The sequence below is a fragment of the Choloepus didactylus genome, chromosome 5, assembly GCF_015220235.1.
Source record: "Choloepus didactylus isolate mChoDid1 chromosome 5, mChoDid1.pri, whole genome shotgun sequence".
NCBI lineage: Eukaryota > Metazoa > Chordata > Mammalia > Pilosa > Megalonychidae > Choloepus > Choloepus didactylus.
This window is the reverse complement of record NC_051311.1, coordinates 162,278,556-162,299,507: the sequence shown is the minus strand read 5'-3', so window position 1 is coordinate 162,299,507 and position 20,952 is coordinate 162,278,556. Positions and strand designations below refer to the sequence as shown.

General features: G+C 39.5%; 1 long non-coding RNA gene across 1 annotated transcript in view; it reads right to left on the bottom strand.

The window, feature by feature from the left end:
- Positions 1-201: 201 nt before the first annotated feature.
- LOC119534404 overlaps positions 202-20,952 on the bottom strand; it is a 52,033-nt gene continuing 31,282 nt past the window's right edge. Inside the window, exons 3-4 of the long non-coding RNA XR_005217019.1 lie at positions 20,665-20,714; positions 202-273 (exon numbers count right to left, since the gene is read on the bottom strand). This is a non-coding gene — a long non-coding RNA (uncharacterized LOC119534404). The remainder of the gene's footprint in view (positions 274-20,664; positions 20,715-20,952) is intronic.

Sequence of the window (20,952 nt, the reverse complement as noted above, 5' to 3'; positions counted from 1 at the left end):
AATCAAGTGATCCTTTTTCCCACCTGGAAGTAGGAAATCCCCAACACCACCCACCATGACCCTGGAAAATTGAGATCAACAGAAGGAAATGGGTTCCCCTATGTTCACACAGGGATGAGGGACTGATATGGGTGCCATGTCACTTTCCCATTGTTGGGGTGCAGGCTAGTATGATGAATAGAGAGGGCTTGGCTCTTGAAAGTCCATCTCTGCCATATCACCATTCCAAGACTTTAGACAATTCTTAGGGCCTCTTGGTTTTAATGACTTCACCTGTAAAATATATGAAAAAGGTATCATGTATAAGCAATGAGATGATATGAAGAGAAATCAGCTAACTCAGAAGTATTATTTCCCATTTCTCTCTCCTTTCCCATTAAAGGTAGCCCAACTCAAATGCATGGAACTTGTAGCCCATGTTCAAATTCAACGTCAACCTATCCAAAAATTGACTATGTCTGAAAATATCAGAGTTCAGTCATTCCACTGACGTTTTCTCCATTGAGGGTGGATTTTCCATGAAACTAATGAAGCTGAAGCTCCAGGTCCTATCACTTGGCCCAATCCATATCAAGGCCCTGGGAAGAGACCCAAGAAAAGTGTTCATACCGTCTTGTGTGTATTGTAAAACTTGCACCAGTAAGTTATTTTAATCACAATTGGATGAGGCTATTGTCTCTTTCCTCTCTGACTTTGACATCACATTTGCCCTACTGTAGGTTGGCACTGGGGTTAGCTTTGGGATAAGGCTAATGAGAAGCTGAGTCACCTTCAGTTTGGGGTTAGTGAGATATTAAACCCTTCTATAGCCATAAATAATTTATTGTTAGCTCTTCTAGTGTCCAAATAACTTCTAGAAACACTCCTTCCTTCCACAGTGCCAATTCACCTGCCATTGTGACTCATATGTGTAGCATGGTGTTTTGTTTTGATAAGATTGTGTTCCATGACACCCAGCACTGGAAGCATGGGGATAGTAGAAAGGAAACTGTTATTTTAATTGGGCACTACCAGAATCTTGTCAGAGGAAAATCCTTCCAATCATCAAGTGTATAGTGGTGAGCAGAGGACTTGACTCTCATCAAATCCAAGGAAGCTCTCTCCTGACATGTATAGACTCAATGATTAAGCCTTCATGTTTATAAATGCATGAAGATTATTTTTTCTTTGTGTTGGGAATTCACACAAAATAGAATTTATCATAAATCCTGTGTCTGTTGAGCACAAACCTATACAGATGTAGGTCTCTGTGCTTGAGCATTTCATGTTTTGTATGCATCTAACAGGTCAGATCTAAAGCATTTAGTCGTGAATACATCTGAGGATTTGACATGAAAAGGCATGCAAAATTTGCTTCCAACATAGCCAAACAGTCTGAAGAAACAAATATTCCAGGAATGAAACTTTTACATATTTTCATTGTAAATTTGATGCACATATTAGAATAATATATGCATTTTGATAATAATTTGATTATACAACAATAACAAAACTTGTGGTAAAGAAGTTTGAATTGTTCTGGTTAATCAGAGTAATCAATGAAAGATTATTTAAAATCAATCATTGCACAAAGAAATCAATAATTCTGTAAAATCCTACTACTCATCTAGAAAATAATTGATAAACATTTTCCCATGTTTGACAACAATAATAAGCACTTGTGAAGCTAAAATACTTCTAAGCTATTCAATAATAGAAAACAAGCATTGATCAAGTCTGGTTGATGAAAGCCCCAGTTGCGTTTCTATGCTCTCTGTGGAAAAGTAATGTCATATGAATAGGTGGTGAAAGAGTATGCAACCATAAATGAAAGAAAATAGTATTCTAATGCTATGTCAGGAGTCATGTTAAGTTATTTTCTGTGCTTTGTGATGTTTGTGGCATTCTTCAGCTTTAAAAATACATATTTGTAGTGATCTTTCCCCTATTGTAAGTAAATATTTACTTTCTTACATAATTTTATATTTGCAATTGTATGGTCTTTTTCTTAATGAACAACTTCAACTGAATGAGCCTCAGGCCCCACACCACCCCATCAGTCCTTGTTATCAAATCGTTTTTGATCAAGATGGAAAGAACATTTTTTCCACTGAAGATTCATTTTTTATTATTCTCTGGATGAAATAAAACGGGGTGAAACAATCAGAAATCTGATGTCTTTATAGTATAGTTGATGCATGACATATATAAGTAAAAATATATGTTTGAAGTGCTGTGTTTAATTCTTGTTTATTTTTTCTGGAATACTATGTGGCCCCTGGTGAAAGTAAGCGCTCATTGGACTGTTTATTAAACTGAAATATTGCCTTTGTTTTGGATATTTTACCTCCTTTATTATTAATGTGCATCTTAATAGTACAGTCATGCCTTGGCTATAAATTAACCAAAGTTGAGTTCAAGCATGTTTAGGATTTCTTCTCTAGTATTATAAAGCCTCCTCAAAATCAGTTGGATTATTTCAAGATAAATAGTTTGGGGAAGACAGTTTAAAATAACAAAAGAATCTATCAGCTTTGTAGAATGTTATCCTCAGAGGAGATTCCAGAAATCACTTGGTATAGCATCCTGTTTGACAGAGCATGAAAACTTGGGTTCGAAACAGGGAGAGACATGCTCAGCATCATACAGTTGGTGCTGGTTAACTCCAAGGGGAGAACTAGAATCTGAGAAGCCTGGCTGAGACATCAGTGCTCTTTCTGCAACACCCTGCCCTTTCTCCATTGCATTCAATTATTGGGTTCTGTTCTCACTATAAACAAACATGTCCTCTTAAGACAGCATGGTCTAATGTTTGGTCCAAAGAATATGTCCATTGTAGTAGTAACTGCAGAGAAAAGTAAAACAAACCATCACCTTACATGGTCTGTTTTAAACCAAGATATTCTAAAATGTTTGCCAGAAAATCCAGTAGATGGGCAATTCCAACCAATTTCACAGATCAGGAGATTTATGAAAAGTTGAGAAAATAAGTCAAATATTTATTTACTTCTCTAACCAAAGATTTTTGTTCCTGCTCTGCTAATGGTTTTCATGAGGTGGTGGCTCCTTTCAATTTAGTGGAAAGAATTAATGAAAAGCTTCTTGGTTTCTTCTGTTAAGATTAGAAGAGGTCTAAAACTGAATAAGTTATAAATCATCTTGAAATTGCTCCAGCACTGCCCAGTGCTTCCAAGTTGGACCTCCAAAGCCAAGTTATCCTTTCGGATTTCAATTTCAATTTTCTTTATTTAAATGTATATTTATTGAATGCCTTCTGGAAACTTCTGGACACTGGTATTCAAATAGAGAAGTTACATGCCTTCAAAGAGTCTGCAAACATGGAAGACATTGCAGGCAAATTTATTCTAGATCACATCAAATTATAAAAACTCCTTAACTGGTTTGCCCTCTTCCTTATTCTCTCCCTGGACCATGACTAAGATGATCTCCAGTGTCTGCCAAGATCTGAGATCAGCAGGCCTGGGAGACTGCTCAGCTTTCCCGTAGGGATAGGCGTTCTATCCAGGTGTATAAATGGATAGGTAGAAAATGTATTCACTTAATGGTATTTTTAAAAGCTTTGTTATTGAAAAATTCTGAAAATGAATAGGTCTGAAATCACATGCATTTCCATGAACCTCGAAAGGGGCTATATTGGAGTCTGATTGTATTAGGGTTGAAACCAACTTGAGTGAGCGTGACCTACACTGACGTCTCCCACTACTCCCCTCCCCCTGCCCCCCAATAGGCAATCCTCCTCCCCAGACAACCTTGATGGCCTGTTCTCAAAGACCCAAACACATCTCTCTTCCTTTAGGGGTTTTCTCATGCTTCTCTTGTTGCATTTGTAGGTGTTGTGTGGGATCCTGTTCAGGCAAAGAGAAAGGGGGAGACTGCTTGTACAAATGTCCTGGAGTGCAGATTGGCCTCAACACATACTGTTCTGTAGTACTTAACAATTACAAAACCCACAACATAGAGGAGGAAAAAGAGGATAAATTACTGTTGAAAGCTTTCCCCTTCTTTATGTATCAATTTTCCTCACCCCAGAGCAATGCCACCTTGAACTGTGATTCATCCATCCTTGAACTTTGAAGTTAAGCTCTTTCACAAGTGGTCAGCTCTTGCCTGGGAAAATCTCAAATAATCCCAAAGGGGCGAGGTAAATAACATTTGTTTTTCCCTGGGTCATGTGGTTTCCTCTGAATCTGTCTTTGATTTATTTAATGGTTCAGAAGATATCTTCAATCTAAGTTGCAATTGGGAGAGATTTGTTTCTGTTCCCTTCGATGCCAATAAAAAGCCCTAGTTTTGCACCTCCCTCAGTGTAAAACCATAAATTCCTGTTACGTGAGTATTATTTGAGACTGTTGACCTAGAAAAAAGTGGGTGCACCACAAACTGGACTGTTCCTTGAGCTGCAGTGTCCTGGGTCCTCAGCCAGAATCATGCTGGTAGAATACTTTGCCTTTCTTCTGTAGAATGTGGATGCCACAGGAAGCAGGGTCCTAAGAAGGTACCAGATCCAGAGTCACCTACCTGAGGAGCCATTTCAATGATGCCAGGTTTGGAATGGAGCCAAAGGGACTGAGAGCAGCAAAGGGGATGTGGGAGAGAGCTGGTGCAGAAAGACATAATGGGAGTCAGAGAGAAGTGGCTGCAGCAGGATTTTGTCAAGCATCCACAGTTGAGGGTCAGTGGTGAAAGCTGTTAAAAGAGCTGTCTTCACTATCTAATTTAGCCTGTCTGGTCAGTTTATTTAAACAATGTAATTACATGGAACTTAGAACAGAGAATGAGATCTTGTTACTCTGCACAGGCTAATGTAATACTCCAATACATCCCAGAATATTTGGGGCAGAAAACAAAAAAGTATTTGCAAAGTCCCCTTGAGGGACTGGGGAAAAATGTGGAACTATTAAACCTCCACAACTGAGGAATTCCTGCTATTCTCTTAAGCAATGGGGGCTCCCAGTTTAATAAGCCAAGCCCTTGATCTCGGAGCTTGCCGTTATGAAACTTACCTCTCCAATAGTGAAGCTATGCAAACTTACAACTATGCCTAAGAGGCACCCCCAGGGAACCTCTTTTATTGCTCAGATGTGGCCTGTCTCTCTCAGCCAACTCCGCAAATTAACTCACTACCCTCCCCACTCAGTGGGACATGACTCCCAGGGATGAGCCTGGACCCAGCATCGTGGGATTGAGAATGCCTTCTTGACTAAAAGGGGGAAAAATGTAACAAAAGTGAAGTTTCAGTGGCTAGGAGATTTCAAATAGAGTCAAGAGGCCATTCTGGAGGATATTCTTATGCATTATATAGCTACTCCTTTTTAGTTTCTAGTGTAATAGAATAGCTAGAAGGAAACACCTGAAACTGTTGAGCTGAAGCCCAGTAGCCTTGATTCTTGAAGATAAGTGTATAACTATATAGCTTATATGGTGTGACCATGTGATTATGGAAACCTTGTGGCTCCCACTCCCTTTATCCAGTGTATGGACAGATGAGTAGAAAGATAGGGACAAAAAGTAAGTGAATAATAGGAGATATGGGATGTTTGGGGTGTTCTTTTTTACTTTTATTTTATTATTTTGGGGGAGTAATGAAAGTGTTCTAAAAAATTGATTGTGTGATGAATGCACAACTATATGATGATATTGTGAGCTACTGATTGTATACTTTGGAAGGATTATATGGTGTGTGAATATATCTCAATAAAATTGCATTTAAAACAAACTGAGAATAAAAGAATACACAATTCACCAAAAATAATAAAGAACTGTATTTGAGGACTCAGATGGGTACAAGGGATGCAACCGCACACCAGTAATTAACATAATTTAGGATGAGGCTTAGGTGTGTAGGGTGGTCAAATCCCATGTTCCAGCAATTCTACCCTTAGGGATGTCTTCTAGAGAAAGCATTGCCAGTGTGCACCCAGAGACATGCATGGGAGTCACTCCAACAGTGTTGTCTTTAGTAGCAAAACAGGAAACCACATCAATGTCCACTAGCAGGATAATACATTGGTGTGTATACACATAGTACTGAAAGATGAATGAAGCACTGAAAACAATGCAAGGCTGGTACCTACATCTCCATAGTTATATCCAAAATACTTCATGCTAAAGGGTAAAAGTAGGCATGAAAGAAAACATACAATAAGACTTTATATAATAGTTAAAAATATTATTTGGAGATGTATACAATGAGGCAGCTATATTTAAAAAGCATAAAAATAATTAACACAAAATCAAAGACAATTAACAATTAACACAAAGTCCAAGATAATTAACTCCTGGGAGAGAGCCACCCAGAGGGCTCCCTATATCCCATCAGTGGATAAAGGTATATTGATGGTTTTTTAACTACACATATATGTTATATATGGTTAATATTTCACTGTAACATAAAGGAAAAAAAAAAGAAAAGAAACGAACACTGGGGAAGTATATCCCTGCCTAACACTCATGTCCAAAATGGACTTCTCCTGATATTAAAGAAGTAGGAACATTTAATTCCTCCAGTCCTATGTGTGCCACACATAAAAATGGAAGAAAAGTTAATTTTAAAAAGAAAAATATCAAGGTGTGAGGGTGCAACTTTAGCCCACAGTCCGCCATATTTCTCCCATTTGGGGGCTTTTTCAGCCTAAGCCCACCTCATTTCTTCTGTCTGTCCAAGCCTGGCACAGAGAGGGATGCCAGTTGGTGTTTTATTGAATAAATTATAGGACAGTAAAGAGAGAGAGCTTCATTCTTCCTAGGGGATTAAAGTTTTCCCCCAAAGAGGCCCGACTGACTACCAATTTAGAAGGCCAAGCCCTTGATCTTGGGCTTCCCTTTATGAAGCTTGTTGCTGTAAAGGAGAGGTTAAGCCTACTTATAATTTTGCCGAAGAGTCTCCCCCAGAGTACTTCTTTGTTGCTCAGATGTGTCCCTCTCTCTAGCTAAGCCAGCTCAGTGGGTGAACTCACTGCCTACCCTCCTACGTGGGACTTGACTCTCAGAGGTGTAAATCTCCCTGGCAATGCAGAATATGACTCCTAAGGATGAATCTGTACCAGACAACATGGGATTGAGAACATCTTCTTGACCAAAAGGGGGATTCAAAATGAAACGAATAAAGTTTCAGTGGCTGAAAGATCTCAAATGGAGTTGAGAGGTCATTCTGGAGGTTATTCTTCTGTGTTATATAGATAGCCCTTTGTAGTTTTAATGTATTGGAATAGCTAGAAGGAAATACCTGACACCATTGAACTGCAACCATTGATTCTTGAAGACAACTGTATAACTATGTAGCTTACATGGTGTGACAGTGTGATTGTGAAAACCTTGTAGCTCACACTCCCTTTATCCAGTGTATGGACACATGAGTAGAAAAATGGGGAAAAAAATTAATTGAAAAATAGTGTGGGATGGGGGGATGGGATGTTTTAGGTGTTCTTTTTTACTTTTATTATTTTTTTTTTTTTTGAGTATTGAAAATGTCTAAGAATTGATTATGGTGATGCATGCACAACTATATGATGGTACTGTGAACAACTGATTGTACACTTTGGATGAAAGTATGGTATGTGGATATATCTCACTAAAATTGAATTTGAAAGTTATGGTGGTGAATGCACAACTATATGATGATACTGTGAAAAATTGTACACTTTGGATGATTGTGTGGTATGTGATTATATCTCAATAAAATTCAATTTTTTAAAAAACAAGGCCCAATCGAGTCTTACTGGGGTATGATTTTGGAGTGAAGAGAAGACTGTGAGGGAATTTCAGACAGTGGGAGCAACAAGAGCAAAGACTTGGGACCCTGCCAGGGATCGGTGTGCTGGGAGTCTACTTAATATCCTGGGATTCCCTCAGAGCATCGCTCTGGCTCTGTCCCCGTTGCTTCTGAGTGAGAAGTTAGCTCCAAAATAGCAAACTCTCCAAGCATCAAAGCAAGTGCAGCAGCAGCCTTGGGAGCAGAGCTACGACTGAGACAGGGCAGGCATGGAGAAGTGCATTTTCCACACAGAGTAGATGGTGGTTTCACCATGATTCCAGGTATGGGGTGAGGGTGGGGAGTGTCACGCCTTAGGCTATTCAAGATCTGCAGGTTCTCCTCCATCACCAAAGACACTAGTTACACATAGTCCTTCTAAGGTTTATAATTTGGTCACAGAACATAGCCTTTGGAGGCAGATGGTACCATTTCCATCAGACAAGTCACAGCACTCGCTACTGCAACAAGCATTTTCTACCCAACCCCCAACTCTTCTACCTCCTATGGCTTGTGAATTTTTCTTTTATTTGGGGGAGGGAAAATAAGCTGTCTTAAACTCTTCAAAAACTTACACAGATGGAGGATAAACAATCAAAATTTGCTATGTTTCTTCTCTTGTTATGTCATAACAATTTCCTCCTCAAAAAAAGTATGCTTATTATGTAGTTAGGGGAAGGGCTCTAGGTACAAGAAAAGAAATTCAGTGAAGCATGGGGGGGGGGGCAGGAAAAAAAGAATACTTTGAATAATGCAACATGGAAACATGACAAATATTAGTATTCTGAGCTAGAATTAGGACTTGATCTCTATGTATGACAATTAGTTCCAGTTAGCTCTTTCCCAGCGTAGCGGGTGCTGGGCTTCTTACTGACCTTAAAGTTGATGTGGACGGGAAGGGAGATGTGTAGGGCAAGACATGAACATCACCCAGGCTAATGGTGGCACTTTCATTTTCCCATGAGACCCATGCATCTGGGCATTGAGAATCCCACACACTCACCTTACAACCCAAGTCATGAGTCCCAAGGCTTAGATGTGGAGAGCGTGCAAATCCCATGACCCAGGTACTCCACCCCTAGGGATATCTCCCAGAGAAAGCATTGTCCATGTGAACTGTTCCGGTTGCTAATGCTGCCATTGAGCAAAACACCAGAAATGGATTGGCTTTTATACAAGGGGTTTATTTTGCTACAAATTTACAGTTCTAAGGCCACAAAAATGCCCATATTAAGACATCAACAAGATGATACCTTTATTGAGAATGGCCTCTGTCAGCTGGGAAGCACATGGCTGGCATCTGCTGTTCCTCTGCTCTTGAGTTCTGGTTTCAAAATGGCACCCTCCAAAATCTCTCTGGGCTTGTCTCTCTCAGCTTCTCCAGAGAAAACTCTGGGCTAACATCTCCAAATGTCTCCAAGCATCTCAAAGGGTCAGCTCCCAAGTGTCTCTCCAAAAGTCTCTGTCAGCTCCTCTCTGTATGAGCTCCCTTTAAAGGACTTCAGTAAACTAATCAAGACTATCCTGAATAAGCAGGGTCAAGTCTCTATGGAAACATTCAATCAAGAGGTCACACCCTAATCAAAAAGATTAATAAGTCTGTCCCGACAAGACTGCATAAGAACATGGCTTTTGGGGGGACATAATATATCCAAACGGGTACATGCACCCAGAGACATGCATGGGAGTCACCCTTAGCATGGTGTCAGACCAAGGACCACGCAGGCATGCGATGGGGAGAAGCCAGGACCAAACACGCCAGAGCAGCTCTGTTCATCAGCTTTGTGGAGTTACACCCACATCCACCTTTGCTTGAATAAATAATTTTTTAGTTGAAGCTACTTTTGGAAACCACCAACCTCATAAATACTCTCAGCTGAAAACTGAGACCCAGTGAGGGCAAGGGATTCCCTCAAGATCAGAAACCAAGGACATTAACAGAAAGTTAGTGGCAGATGGCCATGGGCTTCCCGAGCCCTGGTGCAGGGCTCTTTTGACCATACCAGACCACCTACATATCCTATCAGCTGTGATCTTTCCAGCCCGCCTGATAAATGCCTGGGACCAGATGCAGTTGGTGTGTCAAAGCCTGCCACACTAGAAAGAGGAGGAGGAGTTTGGTTTAGCAGCAGGATATTTTAGTAATGGGATTTTCTGGGACCTGGCAAACCCCAAAATCTCTCTACCCCATAGAAACCCCATTGTCAGCTCCTCCTCAGATGCTCCTTGGACCAGCATTCTAATGCCCTGCTATCTTTTGGATACTGTGGCCAGATTGGGAACATTTGCCCTAGGATGTGGGGTGCAGTTGTTTCGCTAGACACCTCACACCCCTAAGGATTGATAAAGAGAAGTGTAGGTGGATGCAGCACTGCAGCTGAGAAACCCCAAACTCAGGGAACCCAAATCTTTTATAACGGTCAGGAAACAAACCTGCTTTCCATCCTGGAAGAAGTCACACTGTTTATTATACTGGACGATAAGCAACTCTGATCTTTGATTCAGAGGGAGATAGTGTCTGTATCTCCTAGACACCTTGAGGTTTGTATAGTGTTTTGTTGGGTCCCTTGACAAAAGCTGTCTGTTCAAGATGCACAGAAACATGAGTGACCTGGGGACAACTGTCTCCAGTAATCATGTCTGACTTTTCAAAGATTTAGCTTTGATCATTTTCATAATTTCCCCCACTCTGTGCCTGCATACTGACTCATCTCACAATTTCCAATGTATTAGCATCTCCATTACTGTTTGTCTTTTGCATCCAGAATCATCACAACTTTTATAGGGTATGGTTTGGATTTTAGGGGGAAACATCACTTTAGCTATGCTATGAGAAACATCTAACTTGTATCAAGTATTACAGACATAGCCACACATATCCTGTGCTCACTGGAATATTTAAGCTCAAAGTGAACTTGGTTATTTCAGTAACCACACATTCAAAGATCAAAAAATATCCTTGTGAATGAAAAGATTCCTAAACACAGATCAGCTTCAAAATTGCTGTTGTCAATCATTTAGCCTCAGCAAATTGCTCCAACATGCTTGATAATTTCAAGATTTTCCAGAAAAGCCCTATCTGATAATTCTTTTCTTGTCTGTTTGTCTTTGGGTTTGAGTAGAACACCCCAAAGGTTTACTATTCCTAAGTTCTTGACATTTTCCGGAAGGAAGGGCATGCAGTTGCTTAAGGTTGTTTTTGTGGCTGCCACTTATATATCAAAACAGAATGGGCAAACTTATTTCCTTTTATTTTTATTTTTTTTTTTTTTTTAAATTTTTGGGTAGGTTGAAAGGACAAAGGCTACAGACGTTTGTGAATACTGTGTGCCCAAATACTGTATGCCAAGCTGGAAAAGGATCAAATAATTCTGTTGCGGTTGATTTTTTTTCAGTTTGTTATAGGAAACAAACAAACAAAAAAATCACAGCAGACTTTGTGCTACATTTTTTTTTAAATCAAAAATAAAGTGCGTCTTTTCTCCTTTTATGGAAGCCATCTGCCGTACTGCATGTTTGGGAATGTGTTGCTTGTCAAAATTTCCCAGGGCGCATTGAAGAAAGAAAAACATGGTTTAAATGGAGCAAGAATACAAATATTCTAACATGGACCAACATGGGGTACTGTATGATTAACTTTCTTTTTCCTGTTTCTCATCTAGGACAGCAGTAACCAAGGCAAGTCAAGGCTGTAGACAAGGTGGGGCTCTATCCATGCAATTAAATCAGGTGGATAATGCTGTGAAAGGTCATTGTTCTAAATATCATCATGACTACATATATTTGGACTTGCATAGTTTCCAGCTCTCTCTGAGAGTGTGTGCTTTTATGGTGCAGCGATCTCCTGGTAGCATACATTGAGGTGCATGTGAAGCAAACGTCCTGCCTCACACCCTGACTTTGGGAACTTAAGTTTTCTGAAGGGCATGACCTTCTACTCCTCAGTCTGATTGCTAAAAATTCATTTTCTGCTGGTAGTTTTGGTCCAATCTATAATTCTAATCCTTTTTTCTGCCCTTTTAGTATGATACAGCAGGCAGTGTTTCAAAATTCATCTGCTTTGTTCAACCCTGTAAATGGGCATCCAACACAGTGCTTCACACAGAGTAGAATCGTAAAACAACAATTTGTAAAATTAATGGAAAGTATCATTCATTCCTATATTATTTTAAAATTTAGGGTGCACTTTAACATATTGATATTGTCTTTAATCTTCTTGACAAATCTGTGAGTGGGTTAGTATCAGTGCCATTTTGGAAGTGGGGAGAATGGCACATTGTAAATCCAAGTGAATCTCTTTGGGAGTAATGCCGTTAAAAATTTTGCATTTAAAAAAATCATATATTCTAAGAAAAATTTCTCTTTAAGGAGTCAATATTTCATTTGTTTCCAACAACAGCTAATGAAAAGCAGGGGACAACTTATTACCCCATATATGAGGGGGGATTAGGAGATTTCCGTTGCAAGGGACAGGAAACAAGACTCAAAGATGCTCAAGCAAAATAAGAAAATCATTAGTGCACAGTACAAAATAGCCTAGGGTAAAAATGACTTCAAATGAACCTTGATCCAGAGCTCAAAAAAGATGATTGGGACATAATATCTCCTTCTTCCATTCAAATTTTCTGTTCCTTCCTTCGGTGTTGAATGCATCTTAGGAAGGCTCTATCCTTGCCTTAGTTTCCTGGTTACTAAGCCAAATACTACTCAGTGGGTTGGCTTACTGGGAACATATTGTTTCAGGGTTTTGCAGGTTGGAAGGCTTGCTTCCTCCCAAGGTTGGTAGTCTTCTGGCTGACTGGAAATTTCCTTGGGATTCCTTGGCTTTATCACCACATGGTGATGCCCTCTCTCTTCTCTTCTGGGTTCCAGCTGACATTTGGCTTCTGGCTCCTCCCTATGGCCCTCTCTTTTTAGGTTCTCCAGTAATAGGATTAAGACCCATCCTGATTCAGTTGGCCACACTTTATCTAAAAATAACATCTTCTAAAGGTCCCATTTACAGTGGGTTCACTCACACAGGAATGGGAGTAAGATTAATATGGTTATAATATGGTTTCCAGGAGTTGCTGGACCTGAAGCCTGTGAGACTGATAGTGGAGATGGGGGTTAGGGCTCCTCCCACCTGGCAGTGCCAGTAAACCTCTAATTACCCTTCACTGATCTTCACTGGGCTCTGTGCCTGTATCCGAACATGTATCATGACCAAAAGCATGGGATGGACTGATTTACTTCAGCCGATTAAGTCTTACCCTGGAGCTGTGCTTGAAGTTGGTCCCAATCAGATCATAAACTCTAGAATAAGGAATTAATTGGTGCTTCCACCGAAGCAAAGCCTAGCTGATGTAACCATAAGGACGTAGAAGAGGTGCATTTCAGATAAAACAACCAACACCAATGACAAAAATGACCCAGTTTATATATTATCCTAAGGGTTTCCAGTATCCCTATTGCCTCCATCCCACCCAGAGAGAGCTGAAGAAGTCTCCAACCTACATCTGCTAATAGGTGTAGACAAGAAAAGATACCCCTTCCCCCACAAAAGCCCATTTTCCTTAGACAGAGGACCGGGAAAGTGGTGGCTTCACAACAGAAGACCCTTTGACAACATCTGCCTTACTCCAGCCAAACACCAATGGAGAAACCATAAATGTCCACCCCCTACCACCGGTGGTGATAGTGGCTCCAAGAAGACAAACTTCCATTGACCTTACCCCCTGTAGAAGCAGGTGGTGCCTCCCATATTGGAGGAGCTGATCTTCTGTACTCCCTACCTGGCAGAAGCTGGTGGTACTCGGATTCACCTGCCAGGGCTGTGTCTGTGGCTGTGTGGGAGATGGCCTTGCATTTCCTGCTCAAAAGAAGCACTGGCTAATTACATGGAACCTAGAGCAGGGAATGAGAGGTTGTTATTCTGTACACATTAAGGTAATACCCCAATGCATTCCAGAGTATTTTGGGCAGAAAATTAAAAAGTATTTGCAAAGTTCCCTTGAGGGAACTTAATAGTTGTGGAACTATTAAATATCCCCACCTGAGGAATTCCTGATATTGTCTCAAGCATTAGGGGCTTCCCAACTTAATAAGCCAAGCCTTGATCTTGAGGCTTGCCCTTACGAAACTTACCTCTGCAATGGGGAAGCTAAGCCTACTTATAACTATGGCTGAGTCAACCCCAGAGAACCTCTTTTGTTGCTCAGATGTGTCCTCTCTCTAAGCCAACTCTGCAAATAAACTCACTCCCCTCCCTCCTGTGTGGGACATGACTCCTAGGGGTGTAAATCTCCCTGGCAATGTGGGACATGACTCCCAGGGATGAGGCTGGCCCTGGCATCATGGGATTGAGAATGACTTCTTGACCAAAAGGGAGGAAAGAAATGAAACAAAATAAAGTTTCATGGGCTAAGAGATTTCAAATAGGGTCAAGAAGTCATTCTGGAGATTACTCTTAAGCAAGCTTCTGCCAGATATTGCAAATTGCCACACTTTGCCAAGCCCCAACCAACAGTATTCCTAAAAACCCTAAAGAATATCCTGGGCTCTATCTAAGACTCTATAAAAGTTTTCCTTAGTAAGTTTATTTTTTCAAAAACTTAAGGCCTCCAGATCATTCCTATGCCAGATAAGCCCTGAAACCCAGAGATACCAGTCTCTCCAAGAACATCAACCAGTTTCATTCCTCTACCCCATAAGGTCAACATCCCTTTCCATTATGAAGAAGTTTAAATGGTCATTGCCCAGATATCCATGAAGATTGAGAGAATTATTAAATGAGAGGGAGGAGGTAAAACTGAGAAATTAGGATTTAACAAATTATTATTACATAGATATTTCTTTTTAGTTTCCAGTGTATTAGAATAGCTAGAAGGTAATACTGGAAATTGTTGAGCTGTAATCCAATAGCACTGATCTTTGATAATGATTGCGTAGCTATAGAGCAAAAAAAAAATAATAATTTCAACGCTATGTGTTTAACAAAAATTTAACTATGTTTGCATCAAATAAATGTTTATTAATTAAAGCTATTTATCAATAAGAAATAACAAAGATGCCATCATTCAAAGATGTACACTAGAGGTGACAGGTGTAAAAGTGCCTACAGAGTTTTCTGTTTTAAAAAGAAGTAATAAGGAATAATACTAAAAAAGAAAAAAAAAAAGAAAAAGAAGCACTGAGAGATGTTTAATAAATGCTCATGGCAGCACTTTTTGCAATCTCAAAAAACACAAATGTGTTTGACAGAATGGATCAGTGAACTGTGGCATTCATAGAATGGAAATCTATGCAGCAGTACTTTAAGGAAGAAAATGACTGAATCTTACTAACATAAACCCTAATAATGAGTAAAAAAACTAAGGCCAATTTCTAGAATAGTGCAGGTATGTACTATTTTCTAATGTTCTAATGATCTGATTTTCAAAATCTCAAAAAACAAGTAGAACTAAGCAATATATTGTTTAAAGATACATACACATGTGATAACAACTTTTTTCTTTTTTTAGGCAAGAGAATGGAAGTGGGGATGGGCTAACTCTGTGGGGAAGTAGGTATAGATGTGGAGCAGAGCCTCTAACAAAGTCACTGTGTCTGTGATGTTCTATTTCTTGGATTGGATGGTGGGTTCATTAGTGCTTATTGTATTATGCTTTTTAGTTTGCATATTTTTATGTGTATGTGAGTTATGAAACTTGCAAATATCAAAGGAAAGCAGGTGAAGGGAAAAAGCTTCTCTTGCATCCTACTAAATCCTTTCTTTCATTCATTATATACTCTTTTTAGACAGAGTTAAGTCCTTTAAGTTGTCAACTCTTTGGACTAAAAAAGAATAATTTATATATATAAAGCCTGTCTAATTATAATTGAAATCTGAGGCTTTCAAAGCTATGGTATATGAATATACCTTGGGAATCAAAGACAAAACTTTGACTCACTGTTATCAGCTGTTCTTAGCCCTGTCTCCTTAATGGTTTATAAAGTTACTTGCTGTGACTAAAGCTGGGGGTGGGGATGGGGATAGATAACGGAAGCACAGGGCACAGCAGTAGTCTTGGCCAATATTTCAAAATATTATCTTATCTATCTAAATACATCGTCATGGATAACAACAATAAATTTATTCAGGTTGATTGGATCACAGATGACTGTGATTTTTGCATGTCTATTTTGTAATTCTCAATTTCCATATGGTAATCAACATGCACTTTGCATCTCCCTAAAGGAATATCTGGGGCTAGGGGTTGAAGGCTGTGTCAGTGCTAAGCTAGGTTAATCGCTCCCCTCCAAATTTTTCCACAAGCACTCGTGATCAAAGAGCTTGGGTGGGGACTGGAGGCGAAGGGCTGGCTCAGGAATGAGAAGTAGCTCTGCTCTCCAAAAGCACACAATCTAGTGCAGTTAGTTTTAATAAGAGTAATTATGGAAAGGGAACAGTGCTGTAAAAAAAATATGACATGTTCTAAGGGAGTCGCGGGATATTAAAAAAAAAAGTCATCTGGAATAAATGAATTCATAGAGACAGAAAGTAGTTTAGAGGTTATTAGGGACTTGGGTACAGGGAATTGGGAGTTACTCCTTTATGCATACAGAGTTTCTGTTTGGGGTGATGAAAAAGTTTTGGTAGATGATTGGTGGTGACGGTAGCACAACATTGTGAATGTAATGAATGCTGCTTAGTGATTTAAAAATAGTTAAAATGGAAATTTTTATCACATCTATTTTTATATATTAAATATGTGTATGTAATAATATATATGTGTGTGTGTGCGTGTGTGTGGGCGTGTATGTGTAACCACAATAAAACTCAAGTAAAGGAGGTATTACACAGAAGCTAGACTGGTAGTTACATGCATAACTGCCAGACAAACGTTGAAAACTTGCAGTTTGCAGAAATCTTAAAAGTTCTTCTTCTACATTCTGATCTAAAAAAGATGAACACCTTGGCTGGTTACAAATCAGACTCCAGACTGTCCGTCTGCTCTCCCCATTTTCCCCATGGAGTGAATTTTTCAAACCTGTTCCCTCTGCCATCTTTGGAGGCTCAGACAACTCCAAGTTGTAAAAGGGTCTCTGGCCAATTGGGATCCTGGCTGCAATAGAAGAGTGATGTGGGGCCATTTTTCTTAAACGTTTACCAACATTTCTGCAGGTGCTCACCAGAAAATGATATTTCCGAGGGCTTCTTCTGGTCCTTTGAATCCCACATATATGTGGCTATGGAAATTTTGTATGGATATTAATAGTGGTTGTTAAGAACTGTATCAGACTGCTCCACTTACATGCAGTTATTTTAGCAGAATTAAATTTGAACAGGTCTAATAACATACTAGAGGACATTAAACTTCAATTATAATGGGTAATTGATTGGGGACTGTCAGCGTAGCTTCCCACCACAGTTACATAAACATTGCATGCTTATGCTCAGACACACACACACACACACACACACACACAGGAACACAAATATTTTATTATAAGTGAGCAGCTGGTTCAACCATGATAAGCAAGAGATTAGATACACTAGCTTCTTAGAGAAAAAAAAACAATTATTTATACAAAAAAAATCTCTTGGGGGTCCTCTCCCAGGTTCAGGCAGGATACATTTGACCCACAGATCACAAACTGGATGGTCATGCTTTGTTACTTTACTTCGTTTGCCTCAAAATATTATCCCCATGTCAAGATAGAGCAATGGAAAACTATGGAATGGGAATATGTAACTATATCCACCTTGTCCATCTCAGCACAAAGAATTGCCTTCACACTTCTACAATCTATCACTGAGTCTCAGTTGTCAATCATGAGCTAAAAGAGAAATAAGTATGTGCATAGCATCTCTGCATTTTCCATAAAAGCTGAAGTGGGTATTGTCTATAGAGGGAGCTTTCTTTGCCTAAACAAAATGTAACTAAGCATCAAGAAGAATTTAACTCCTATTTTTTTTTTCTCTCTTTTGGCCTTGTTTGTTGGGAAGCTAAAGCTTAAAAATGTTTATGTTTAATTTCAAAAGCTTTTCTTCGCGTGGGATTCTTGTCATAATTATTCATCTAAAGAAAAATGATAGCTTGCCTTTGTTGACTGCTTAGTCTGCACCACGCTCTGAGCATCTGACCCTTTCAATGGCCCATGTTCTCGCCACTGTATCGATATGAAAAGCCACCCAGCGAGTGAGTGGGGGAAACCTGTTTTTGAATCTGCATTCTCAAGCTCTACTCCACTCCTTCCCCAACTTTTGTAACCAGGTGCTTATCCTGTTCAAGTTGCATTGCATATGCCTTTTTAAAAGAGTAATATATAAATTAGCTACCAAATAAAATCACATCTCAAATGGCCATGCTTTGAATATTATTTTTGTTTATTGTTGCTGTAATCATGCAGGAGAAATTTAACATCCCTGCAGTAATGCAGCAGAGAAATAAGACAATGGCGGAGTGGAAGATGGCGACCCTGAAAGGCGGCTGACCCATTCCAGGAGGGTAGTTTTGATCCTATAAGCAAGGGAAGCCCCAGTTCTTTAAGCAGAGGAATGAATGGTCCAATTTAAAATTTGCACAAAGCACTTTCAGATAGTCAGTGGAGGATGGTTTCATGGGCTCAAGTTTACAGGAATAGAGTCTAGTTTAACTGTTCTTCTAACAGTCAAAATGAAAGAAATCTGAAGGCAGTTGTATAGGAAGCAGGCTTTGAAAGTTAGGATGTAAAAGAATGTGAGGCTTGGTGTGTGCTGGAAACAGGTAAGGCAGGTTTCCCAGGACAGGATTTGATTGGCTGCTCTGAGACTCAGAGGGATCATGCAAGAAATCTTTTTCTATCCCCAGCCCCTGGGCCCAGGATATGGGAGGTAACTTCACACCAACCCTATGGCCAGAACTATCCCCAAAGCCTAAGATCATTTACAAAGCAGAATCTAATCAAACTTTGACCATACTCTAGAATAACAACAAAAAAATTCTTCTGTGAGTGCCAGTAGATTTTTCTATATTTCCATTCAAATCTAAATGCTAATTTCTATCACTGAGAAAGACCATGTAAAGAAATGTGGGAGCTTAGAGGAACATGTCCAACCTCTCTCTTTATGGATGGCATTCAGAGAGGGGGAGCTAATTTCCACCAACTTATAAATTGCCTTTGGAAAAAAGTCTCCCTTGAAGGGAAGGATGCTCATTGTGCAACTTGGAGAATATAGTGAAGACTGTGAATTTGTAATTGAGCAATGAAATGGAAATGGGAAATAAGACCATGTTGCTAAATTAAAAAGTCTGTTGGGAAAAATTGTCAGATTTGGTCCTGATTAACTTCCAAAATTGTTCTAAAACCATTCTTAAATATTCATGACTCAGCCTTCTTTTAGTTACAGTTGAACATCAAAATAAAATAAAATAAAATGAAATTCCCTCTAATATGTTTCAGACAGTTTCTTTTTTTGGTGGGGGGAGGAGGTGAGGAATGAGGTGGGTAATGCTACTGCAGACATTTTTAAACACTATAGATTATATAACAAATGCCTGGCCTCTGACCAGATAAGTAATTTGTTGTAAATAAGGCAAATGTTTAGAGAGTGGTTTAAGAATAGTAAACGTTGTGAACTTTATCTTGTTTACTGAGAACTCATGCTAACAAATTAGAACATGCATCCACTAAAGCACTATTTAAATGCTGGGCACAAGTTGGTTGATACATTTTTTAAGCATAGAATCTTAAAGCTCAAATATATCTATATATTTCTTTGATAGATTTCTACATTATGAGAATGGCCATGTGTTGCACAGGAAAACATGCAACTACTGAAGAGTATACCCAATATTTCAATTTTCTTTTAAACCCCTCTTGATGCCGCTTCTGCCTGTCCAGAAGGGAAAACTTTCTCCATTATCTACAGAAGATGTGTCCTTCTTTTCACTGTTCTGTTTCCTTCATGGTACCTGTGGCAGTTGAGTTGTATTATGTCCCCCAAAACACCATGTTCTTTAATGCAATCTTGTGGGGGCTGACATATTAGGGTTGATTAGGTTGGAATCTTTGGATTAGGTTGTTTCCATGGAGATGTGACACACCCAACTATGGGTAATCCCTTTGATTAGATTATTTCCATGGAAGTGTGGCCCTGCCCATTCAGTGTTGTTCTTTATTTAATCACTGGAGTCCTATAAAAGTGCTTACAAACAGAAAGAGCATAAGAGTATCTCAGAGAGACATTTTGGAGACAGCTGCTGAAAGCAGACTTTTGCTGACACTTTGGGGGTGCTAGCCCAGTGTTTGCTCCAGAGAAGCTAAGAGAGGACAAAATGCCCCAAGAGCAACATTTTGAAGAATGCACAGGAACTGAGAGAGGAGCTGGAACACAACCTGGGATCAGCAGACACCAGCCACATGCCTTCCCAGCTAACAGAGATTTTCTGGATGCCATTGGCCATTCTTCTGTGAAGGTACCCTATTGTTGATACCTTAGCTTGGACACTTTCATGGCCTTCAGACTGTAAATTTGTAACCAAATAAACCCCCTATATAAAAGCCAAACCATTTCTGGTATTTTGCATAATGGCAGCATTAGCAAACTGGAACAGTAACCCCCTTGCCCTCTGTCTCTCTCTTTCTGATATCTGGCACCATTTCTGACTAATCAATCCTTCCTGCCTCCATTTTCAATATATTCCAGCATCTCTCCTCTTTCGTCCACCCCCAATAGCATTAACTATAATTATTGTTTCTGCCTAGATTATTTATAAAGTGTACAAATTCTTCTCTCCACCTCCAAATAGCCCTCTCCCCATTAATTTCAACATCGGTCTCTTCTCGCACATACTGAGGCTCATTGTCACTCCCATATCCAATATATTTTACAAGTCCAAGCCTCTTAGCATGAAATTCAAATACTTACATGCATAAATCCATTCTATGTTACCAACTTTGGTTCTTACCTGTAGCCTTTGTTCATCCTTTACTCCAGGCTATAGACATTCTCAGTTGTCTATAAAATTGAAATGAGACTGTCAGATGTACACCTAGAAACTCCATGTTTTCTTTCCTTTTCCATACATTTTCTTTAACTTAGAAGGCCCACTGTTTACCATCCTCTCCAAGCGTCTGAGTTCTCCCATCCTAAAGCCATCTCTTCAAAGTCTTCCCAGATTGTCATGGCTGTAGGTCATCTTTTCTTCCTCAGAAGCCCCAAAGGATTCATGCTTCCCCACCCCATGTACTGTGTC